Source organism: Ictidomys tridecemlineatus, chromosome 12 (assembly GCF_052094955.1).
Source record: "Ictidomys tridecemlineatus isolate mIctTri1 chromosome 12, mIctTri1.hap1, whole genome shotgun sequence".
Taxonomy (NCBI): domain Eukaryota; kingdom Metazoa; phylum Chordata; class Mammalia; order Rodentia; family Sciuridae; genus Ictidomys; species Ictidomys tridecemlineatus.
The window spans coordinates 61,063,451-61,073,664 of NC_135488.1; the positions used below are offsets into that span (position 1 = coordinate 61,063,451).

The 10,214-nt window shown below is 35.5% G+C and overlaps 1 protein-coding gene across 1 annotated transcript in view; it reads left to right on the forward strand.

Moving 5' to 3' along the window:
* LOC110597832 (uncharacterized) overlaps positions 1-10,214 on the forward strand; it is a 74,184-nt gene that overhangs the window by 44,363 nt on the left and 19,607 nt on the right. Inside the window, exons 10-11 of the mRNA XM_078027903.1 lie at positions 5,057-5,185; positions 10,152-10,176. The gene's annotated coding sequence lies outside the window, so the exon portion shown is untranslated. The remainder of the gene's footprint in view (positions 1-5,056; positions 5,186-10,151; positions 10,177-10,214) is intronic.

The window sequence follows — 10,214 nt, forward strand, 5'->3', positions numbered from 1 at the left end:
GGCCCTGCTCTGAGGAGGTGAAACCCTCATAAGAGGGAGATGATATGCCCATGTTCTCCAGGATCTTGTGTTTCGGAGATTATCTCAGTGTTCCTTCTTAATATTCATGAAGAAAAATTGTTTATATATTATATGTTTATACATTATATATTATATTTCACATTATAATAGGTAATAGGATGCACATAATTATATATTGCATGTAAAATTAATATCACTGGGAATGGAAGAAAGAGACATCTAAGTTGAGCAATTATACTTGTTCTGGAACCATAGAAGTTGATCTGATTAGTGAACTTACTGTGACTTCAAGGATGAAAGAAAGGGTTTAAAAGCTCCCTTTTTTAGATGTAGATAGATGTAATACCTTTATTTTATTATTTTATGTGGTTCTAAGGATCAAACTCAGTGCCTCACACATGCTAGCTGAATGCTCTACCACTGAGCCATAACACCAACCTAAAGAGGTCTTTCATAACTGAAGAGTATGTGAATTTCCTAGAGTGCACCCTGTACATAATAATGTGGTCCAAGGTTCTCTTTAGTTTCTCCTTGAATCCTACTTTCTTTGACCTGAGCTTGGCAGGTTGGAGTTGTAGCTCTCTTCTTCTCTCCTTCCCCACCACATTGATTCTGCATCCTTATACTCATGAATATTACTTTCTTTTGAATTCTAGAAGCAGGGGTCTTCTATTCTTTTCTGTGGCCTGGTTCTTTGAAGAATGGACTGTGAGTATTAGAAGGACAGAGTAGAGAGGTGGAAAACAAAGCTGACTGTAAAATTTCTTTCTTGTGAACTTTGGTCATAATTCTTTGACCCATAATTTGCTGGTGATGGATCCTTGAACATCCTGCCATCAGCCTCTTTCATATGTGAGAGGCACTGAGGATCCTTTCTCTCTTCTTATGTAAGAGGATCCAGTGTGGCAGTTACTGTGACTTCCTCCCCCATGCAAACAGCCACTATAGAATCTTGGGCTTCTCACATTCTTTGTCTGTCATGCTTGAGTGGAAGGCCAGGAGAATAGAAAGAATTGAGGGTAAAGAAAAATGTGGTTACCATGGAATATTTTAATTTTGGCAGAAACAAATCGGTCTTTTTGTCTCAATTGTGTTAACAAACAGGCAATTCAAATGGGAGGCAGTTCTGAAATTGAACCAGGGACACTTTCTCACTGAGTTACATCCTCAACCCTTTTCATTTTTCAGTATGAAACAGGGTTTAGCTAAGTTGCTTAGGGACTTTCTAAATTGCTGAGGCTCTTCTTGAACTTGCAATTGTCCAGCCTCAGCCTCTTGAGTTGCTGGGATTACAGGTGTATGCCACTGTGGCTGACTGGCTCTCTCTCTATATATATGTAATCCTTTAAAAATTATGTATGTATGTATGTATGTATAATATATATATATATGTGTGTGTGTGTGTGTGTGTGTGTAATTTATATATATATATATATAATTTTTTAAAATTAGCTAGCTAGAAAATCCAGAAACTGTAATGAATTCTGTATAATTAAGATAAAAATCTTACATACAATTTTCTTATTTTATGTCATGTCATCTCATTTTTTCACTCATTAATGTATTTGTAGTCTATGGATGGCTCTTTAAGGCTCTGGGTTTTCAGCTCACTTTTTTGTCATATTTTAAAGAAATCCAACATTGTAAGATATATTGCATGTTTTTCATTGATGACTGTTTATGGTGAAGTTTTGTGGGTTAACTTAACCTGATGGACTTGTGGAGAAAAGCAAAGAGAGGCATGTGGGGAAAGCCTTGTGGTGAGTTATACTGTGCACCCAAGGAAGAGGTGTGTCTGGGCAGCCCAACTTGATCTAGATTGCTTTTGCTTTTGATTCCCCTGGAGTGTGTTTGTTTTACTAATTTCTCTTGTGTGATAAACTAAGTCAGAATTGAGTTGGTAATTATATATATATGAGTACTAAGCTGATTTAGGGGAGTAAAACTATGGATTTAATAATTTACCTTGGTGATAAGCTCTTTAAAAAATATTCTGTTGTCAATAGTCCTTTGTTGTATTTCTTTCCATCTGTGCAGTGCGGAGAATTGAAACTCATTGCCTCACATGTGCTAGACAAGTGCTCTACCACCGAGCTATGCCCCCAGCCCACTGGTAAACTTTATTTTTTAAAAAAATTTTTGTGGTTGTAGATTGACAGAATGTCTTTATTTCTTTTGATGTGTTGCTAAGGATCGAATCCAGTGCCTCACTCATGCTAGACAAGTGCTCTACCATTGAGCTAATAGCCTCAGCCCAAGGAATAAGCTTTAAGGATGCCTGAGTTGATCTGTCTGGGGACTTCTTTAGATACAGTGCGTAGATAGTGTGTGATGCAAGATATCAAGAGCCCACAGATGTCAAGAGCACCTCAGTTGCACAAGCTTATATTTAGGAAAAATAGCTCATATATGAGGCTCATATAAAAAGATAAATATGCATGTATAGACCTACTTTTCCCAACTCTTCCAATGCTTATTATGAAATATGATTTTTTGGTGGTTGTGTGTGGGCTAATTCTTAGCTGAAAAGGAATTGTTGAAGGTTTTCAGTGTAAATATATGGCATGGACTATGTAAACTTTTTCAAGGCATTTTTTTCCTCTTTAGCTCAGTTTTAGACCTCAGATAGCTTACTTCTTTAATACTGTTGATGAGACTAAGAACATACACTAAGTATCTGCAAGCCAGATCATTCCCTATGTTCTCTGAGAAATCAAGGGAATTTATACCTACTACAGGTTAAGGTGGTAGGTGTTAGAATGGGAATTATGTGGTATATTAGTTAACTTTTTGTTACTATAACAAACACTTGAGATAATCACCTTACAAAGAGAAAATGTTTATTGTGGTTCACAGCTTTGGAGATTTAAGTCCATAGTCATGTAGCTCTGTTGCTTTTGGGCTTGTGTCAAGGCAGCACATCATAGAAAGGAGTGCATGGTTGAAAAGCTCCTTACCTCATGATCTGCATGAAAGAGAGAGAGGAAAGGGAGGAGGAGAAGAGGTATTGGGTCCTGTTATCCCCCTTTGAGCCCATGTCCTTAATGTCCAGAGGATCTCTGATTTGGCCCCCACACTTTTTTTCCCCAGTAATCAGAATTGAACCCACTATTACTTTGAGCTATAACCAGCTCCTGTTTTAAAATATTCTTTTGAAATAGGGTCTTGTTCAGGTGCACTTGCAAGCCTGGCACTTGAGATCCTTCTACCTCAGCCTCCCAGATAGCTGGGATTATAGACAGACAGCTTTGTGCCTGGTTAAGGCCCCACCTCTTAAAGGTTTCCACCATTTCCCAATAGTGCCAAGCTGGAGAATAAGCCTTGAACACTGTGGGCCTTTAGGGACATTCCAGCTCAAACTTTGCAGCATGTGGTAAGATCATTTTTGATAGCAGAATAATTTTTACACACTAAAATATTCAGGTCCAATATTCAGTTATTATTAGGCAAATGTTGTTTGCCTCTCCTATTCCTAGGCTTGATAACTGTTTTATCTTCATAATTCCATCCACTTAATTCTAGCTTGTAGTCTTAGCATCATCTGAGCTTCTAAAACAAGTTTTAAATATGGAAAGAAGAACCTAAAGAGGTTTGGTCCAACACTCTGGAACTTAGTATATGTCCTCCCCTGACCTAAATCCTCAGTTTTTATACTGAGGGTATTGTCCAAGGGACAATCCCATACCTGCATTTTGTATTGATCAGAATAACTGGGACTCTTCTTGATGTGACATAAACATACCATCTACCCCTGAGGTCCTTCTATATTCTCTCTATATTTTTTTTGTTTTTATTAAAGACTGGAAATCCTCAAGCCTCTATATAGTACCTAGGTGCTACCAGATACTGTCACATTTTATTAGTGTCAACAACTTACCTGTTGCTCCAAATATCCCTTGCTCCTGTCTCTATTTTCCACTCTAGTGTACTAGGTATTTGAGACGACATTATTTTACCCTTTGTTGGAACCACTCTTCTCCACAGGACTACTCTTTTCTGCTCCTGTACTTCCTGGAAACTCTATCCTCTCTAGGTCTGGATTTTCTTGTGTCAACTATAACTGAGTTTATTCTCTCCCTACTTGTATCTTTTTTGAAAACTTAAATAACAAGACTAGCATAGCTATTGTTTTTTCTAAAAATTTATGTCTTATTTTGTATTTTTTAATGTTTATAAACATTGTCCATTTATGCATTCTAGGCACCATGTGCCTATCAGATATATTTTCATATGTTCTAAAAGAGTATTTTATAATTTCATGTCAAGTTTGAATGTGCCTAATTGTACTTTTGCAAATTATGCATATTCTCTTTTCTTTTTCCAATTGGCAACTTACTGATATTGACCTAGTTTTAATGTGGGGGGAAATTTCAAAATTGTAAATGCTAGTTCATAGTTCTCATAGACATCCAAGTAAAGCATTATTTTGAAACAAAAGAAATCTCCTTACATGGTCTATAGGGTCCTATATCGTCTGGAATCCTCTTTGCCTCCCCAGCCCCATTTCTTGCTACTGTTGACTTTCTGTGCTTCAGATATATTGAATTAACCACAGTTAATTTTAACTTCTATTATACCAGCAAGTGTAAATATTACTTTTCAGGGTTGACTCCTAGTATTTTCAAGAGAAGTTCACAGTCCCTTTCTCTTTGAAGAGTTTTCAAACATAAAGTTTAAATTCTCTACCAATTGAATGTGATGCAAACAGTTGTATGATGACTAAAAAATTATGTTTAGTGAAAGAATTGAATTAAACTATTGCCCTGTGTTTGTATTATTAATACCTAATATTTGGTAATGGGATACAGAAGTTCTGACCATCTGATTTTAGATATTGTTTATTTCTGGAGACCTTGGTTCTGTTCCCTTGGATCTGTTTTCAAGATATGGAGATGGGAAGAAGGAATGTATGGATTGTTACCAGGCCCCTTCTATTTATATTAACTATGAATAAGTGGCAGAATGTACAGCAGAGAGAAGGGACATGCTCTGTGGGCTATGACTCTGGAATTCCAGAAGTCTTTATTCTGTGCAGGGAGACAAGGCTAAAATACAGTTTGGCTAACAAAAAACATATCTACTGGCTGGAAAGAAAGACTATCTCCCAGTTGGACAGAGGATGCTGGGGACTGGATTCATTGCTTTCAAAGTTCCTTTGCAAAAGGTAAGCAAAAGTTAATTTTCTATTCTTTCAGAAATCTAAATTCACCACATAGAACATGGGTTTTTTCTTTTAAAAATTAATATAGAATTTTAATATACATATGTATATATTCAACAGTAGACAAAAATTTATTCAATAAAATTATTCGCCACAAAGTTCTTAAAAAAAACTTTCATAATCATAGGTTTCTCTTTGGGCTAGGGGTTAAAAGTCCCAATATCTTCACTTCTAAGTGCGAACCTGCAGGCAAAGTGTGCTCTTTTTCTCTCTGGGAGATTCTCCATGAGGTTGTATGTAATGAATTCTCACTGCTATCAACTGAGAAGTCTATATATTCTAATTAGCTATCAGCCAATAGTATTGTGGCTGTCTATTGGAAATTGTTTCACACCAATTTTTTTAAATTTGGGCTGCTATTTTTAATAGAGTCTATGAATATATTCAAAATTATTAGAACATTGGTTTTCAATCCATCACACTTCATTTTCCCTTTTTGTAGAAAGTGCTTTTTAATATCCCCTTTGCTACCCATAAGTAAATTTGCAAATGAATATAATTGACTTCAAATCATACTTTTAAAGAAATCAATATAATGCCATAACTATAAATAATAGTCTAAATTTGTAATGCAGTAATATATATTTCAATATCTAAATTAATGAGCATTACCACATTAGAAGATATAAAGAAAGAGGTGCTTACACTATGAATGGAAAGTAACAATTTAGACTGTAACCTAGTTGGGTAATATTTCCATAGCAGTGAACAACTCAGTAGATTTCCAAACAAAACAAAATACAGTCTTAACTTTGTTGATAAGGTAATTCCTGTCTTGACAAATTCAACAGACATTAAAATTGTACAAAAACACTTCATTTGTGAATTAGAGTTAGGTTCTAAAGCTTAGTATAACAGTTTTTATAAAATATTATATTAATATTGAGTAGGATGTTCACGAGTCATTTAGGTTGAGGAACATAAATAAACACAAACATTTATATATTGAGTGAACTTTTTTCTTCCTTTGGATCACTGGAAGAGAGGTTTCTAAATGCCTCCACAAGAGTAGAAACACTTCTTGTGTCTCATAGTTTGCTAGCATGATAGGATTTGAATAAATGCATAGTAGAGGATTTATTTTAGCACACATTGCTCTCTATTTCACTCTGCTTACAGAATTTTGAAGCAAAACTTGCTCCAGAAGAATGCTTTTCTCCTCTGTATCTTTTTAACAAAATCCAAACAAAATGAAGATCTCGGACTAATTATTGATTTACTGTATCCTTAGCACTATTATGAGTCAGAGGTAAATTGAACCATTAACTTTTTTGTTGTTGTTTGGTTCTGAGTATTAAATTCAGGGGCCTTCAACGACTAAGCCACATCCCAGCTCTATTTTTCAATTTAGTTAGAGACAGGGTCTCACTGAGTTGATTAGTGCCTCACTGGTAATCCTCTGTCTCAGCCTCTCAAGCTGCTGGGATTATAGGCATGGGTCGGTCTTCATTATGATATTAAAATAATTAATACAAATTCAGAAATAATTTAATAGTTTTCATCTAGTACTCAAGTGAAGCATGGCCTTCTTTCATGGGTAATATTAATCTTAAAAGGAAACCAAATGGTCTCTTTAAGTACATGCTTTTAATTGCTGTCTCAAAATGAGATTGGAGACAAGAATTGAACTATTTGGTCACCATTACTACTGTTTATACCCAAATCTTTTTCATCATCTTCAACAAAAACTCTATAACCATTAAAGAGTAATTCCCTTTTCTCCTACTCTTCCAGTCCCTGGTAACCTTTAATCTACTTTTTTTCTATATAACTTTGCCTATTCTTGCCAATAATATAAATGCAATAATAATATTTGTCTTTCTGTGTCTAGTGCATTTTACTAATTATGTTTTCCAGATTGATCGATTTGTGGCATGTATCAGAATCTTATTCTTTTTCATAGCTAAATATTTCATTGTGTACATATGCTATGTTAGTTATGTTTATCTGTCATCTATCTATAGGTACATGGGTTGTTTCTTTGGCTATAGTGAATGTCACTGCTATGAACATTGGTGTACAAATGTTTGTTTTTTGGGTTTTTTCAGTACTAAGGATTGAACCCAGAAGGGCTTTATCATTGAGCCTTCTCCTTAATCCTTATTAGTTTTTGAGACAGGGTCTCACTAAGTTGCCTTGATAAGTTGCTAATGGTAGCCTCTAACTTGTGATCCTCCTGCCTCAGCCTCCTGAGTGCACCACTGGGCTGGGACAGTGTACAAATATTTGTTCGAATCCTTGCTTTCAGTTCTTTCAGATGTATGACTCGGAGTAGAATTGCTGGGTCACATGGTAGTTCTGTGTTTAACCTTATGAGAAACTGCTGAACTTTTCCATTGTCATTTTCTTGTTTTTAAGCTGTTATCCTAAATGTCAGACAGATACAGAAAGATATAATATTTATAATTGTTTTCTATATATTAATTAATGCATTCAGCTTTAGTGTTTATCAGATGATGACTATCTTGTTTCATCCGTACTCATACCTGTTTCATCCCATTCTGTATTTTTAATAGATTTTTTTAGTTGTTTATGGACCTTTTTTATTTTATTAATTTATTTATATGCGGTACTGAGAATTGAACCTCGTGCCTCACATATGTGAGGTGAGTGCTCTACCACTGAGCCACAACCCCAGCCTCCCATTATGTATTATTTTAAAGCAAATCTAAGATGTTTTATAATTTCATATCTCCATATTTGATATGTATATTTAAAGTTTAAGTACTTTTGTTGATATTAATTCTTTAATGTCAGATAACCCATCAGTGTTCAAACTTGCCTTAGCTCCTAAATGTCATAAAATATTGTCATGTTACAATTGGTTGTTAAATCTCTTAAGTCTTATTCAATCTATAGATTCCCTTCCATGTCTTTCTCACCTACCCCCTGCCTTGAAATTTCTGTATTAATGAAATCAGTTAGTGTTTGTCCTATGTAGGTTTTGATAATTGCATTCCCATGCGTTAACATTTTTTCTAGTCCTTTATTTTCTGCCAGTTGTTAGTTGGATCTAGATTGATCAGATTCAGGCTTGATATTCTCTCTCTCTCTCTCTCTCTCTCTCTCTCTCTCTCTTTCTCTCTCTCTCTTTTGCAAGACAGTTTTGGAAGTGATGATGTATTTGTTTTTTCATCTGCAAGCTTATAAATGAGTGGTTTTCTCTATGATGTTAGCAGTTATTGATGATTGGTCCATTAATTCTTTTGAGACTAAAAAAAAAACAGAGAAGTCAATAATTCTTTCTTCACTTATTAGCTGTGTATTTTTCTACAAATTGAAGTTTCCCCTTATCAATTGGATGCCCAGTTATATAGGCATGATTCTTTCCTTTTATTAAGTTCCCACAATTTTTTTTTTGATACCAGGGATTGAACTCAGGGGCACTCAACCACTGAGCCACATCCCCAGTCCTATTTTGTATTTTATTTAGAGACAGGATCTCACTGAATGGATTAGCATCTCACCTTGCTGAGGCTGGCTTTGAACTTATGATCCTCTTGTCTCAACCTACCAAGCTTCTGGGTTTATAGGCCTGTGCCATCCCATCTAGCTACAGTTTTTGTGGTTGTTGTTTTGGGGTGTTTTTTTGTTTGGTTGGTTTTTTTACTGAGATTACAAATTGAAGCTCTATCTTTTGACTTTGGGGCTTCTCAATTTGGCTCCTGAGATATTTTGAAACAACCTTTGTAATCTTTGTTTACTATTTTTGCTATTTGCATAATAAAGTTCTGAGCTCTTCTTATGTATTTTGTGCCCAGGCTAAATTACTCATTTTAACAAGTTACTTAGATTCTTTTAGTGGGAATGATACTTAGAGACTACCATCTGAGTGCTAGAGATATGCATTGCTATCAGGCTGATATTGTTCCAAGGCCTTTTTCTGTAGAATTAGGTTTATGTGTGGGTATGTGTTTATAATGTAAAAGCCATATGTTCATGCTGATACTCCCCATTTAAATTCTCAGATGTAGGCTTTTCACTTACCCACTAATCTAAGCAAAATTCCAGGTCAAATACACTTAATTTACCTATCTTAGGTGCTTTTTTCCTTTACATTCAAATCTTTTACCAAAGTATAGCCATAGCAGTTGACATTGATAAAGAAGAAAACTAACATTTAATTAGCCAACTACTGCATTAGATACCGTAAATTACTTCTTTTGTGTATGCGTTTTTTGGGGATTGAATTTAGGGTCTTATGCTGTTGTGTGGCAGATCACTCAGAAAACATTCCAAGTCCCAGTTTTGTCCAAATTGAAGAGTCTTTATTTAGCTGACCAGCCGGTGACTACTCCCCACAGGATCCATAAATGTCTCTGCAAGGAACAGCCCTAAGCCTGAGCATTTTAGGATATTTAAAGGCATAAAAACACATCTGAGTTGACATAGTTGCAAGCAAGCAGGTACAGAAGCTGGATTGGGCAGTTAGCAAGACAATGCAGTGGGTACATTGGTATTTCCCACAGGACTTTCCAGGTTGGCATAGCAGCAAGCAAGCAGAAGGGAAGTGAATCAAAATGACTCTAGTTCAGTACAAGTTAGAGAATGGTTACTAATGTCTAGACAATCAGTCTCTGACAAGGTACATTGCCCAAGAAAAATGGAAACCAAAGAGAACACTTTTACATTATATAAGAATTGCTATTGTGTGTTGCCAAGTACACTATGCTAGGTAACTATTAATGGGTACAGAGGCAGGGCTCTCCCATGGGAAAGCATTTCTTACATGATATGAAGTTTCAGGGTAAAATGGAATTTGTTTGGTCATTGCCCATATAGCCTGGCCCATAACAATGCATGCTAAACACATGATCTACTACTAAGCTATACCTCCAGTCCCTACTTTATTTAATTCTCTCGATAACCCTGTAAAGCATGTTTTTTAATTACTATCCTTGCTTTACAGATAAGGAAGATGAAGCCCAGGAAGGGTAAGTAGCCTCAAACATACAGTCATTAAAAGACAGAG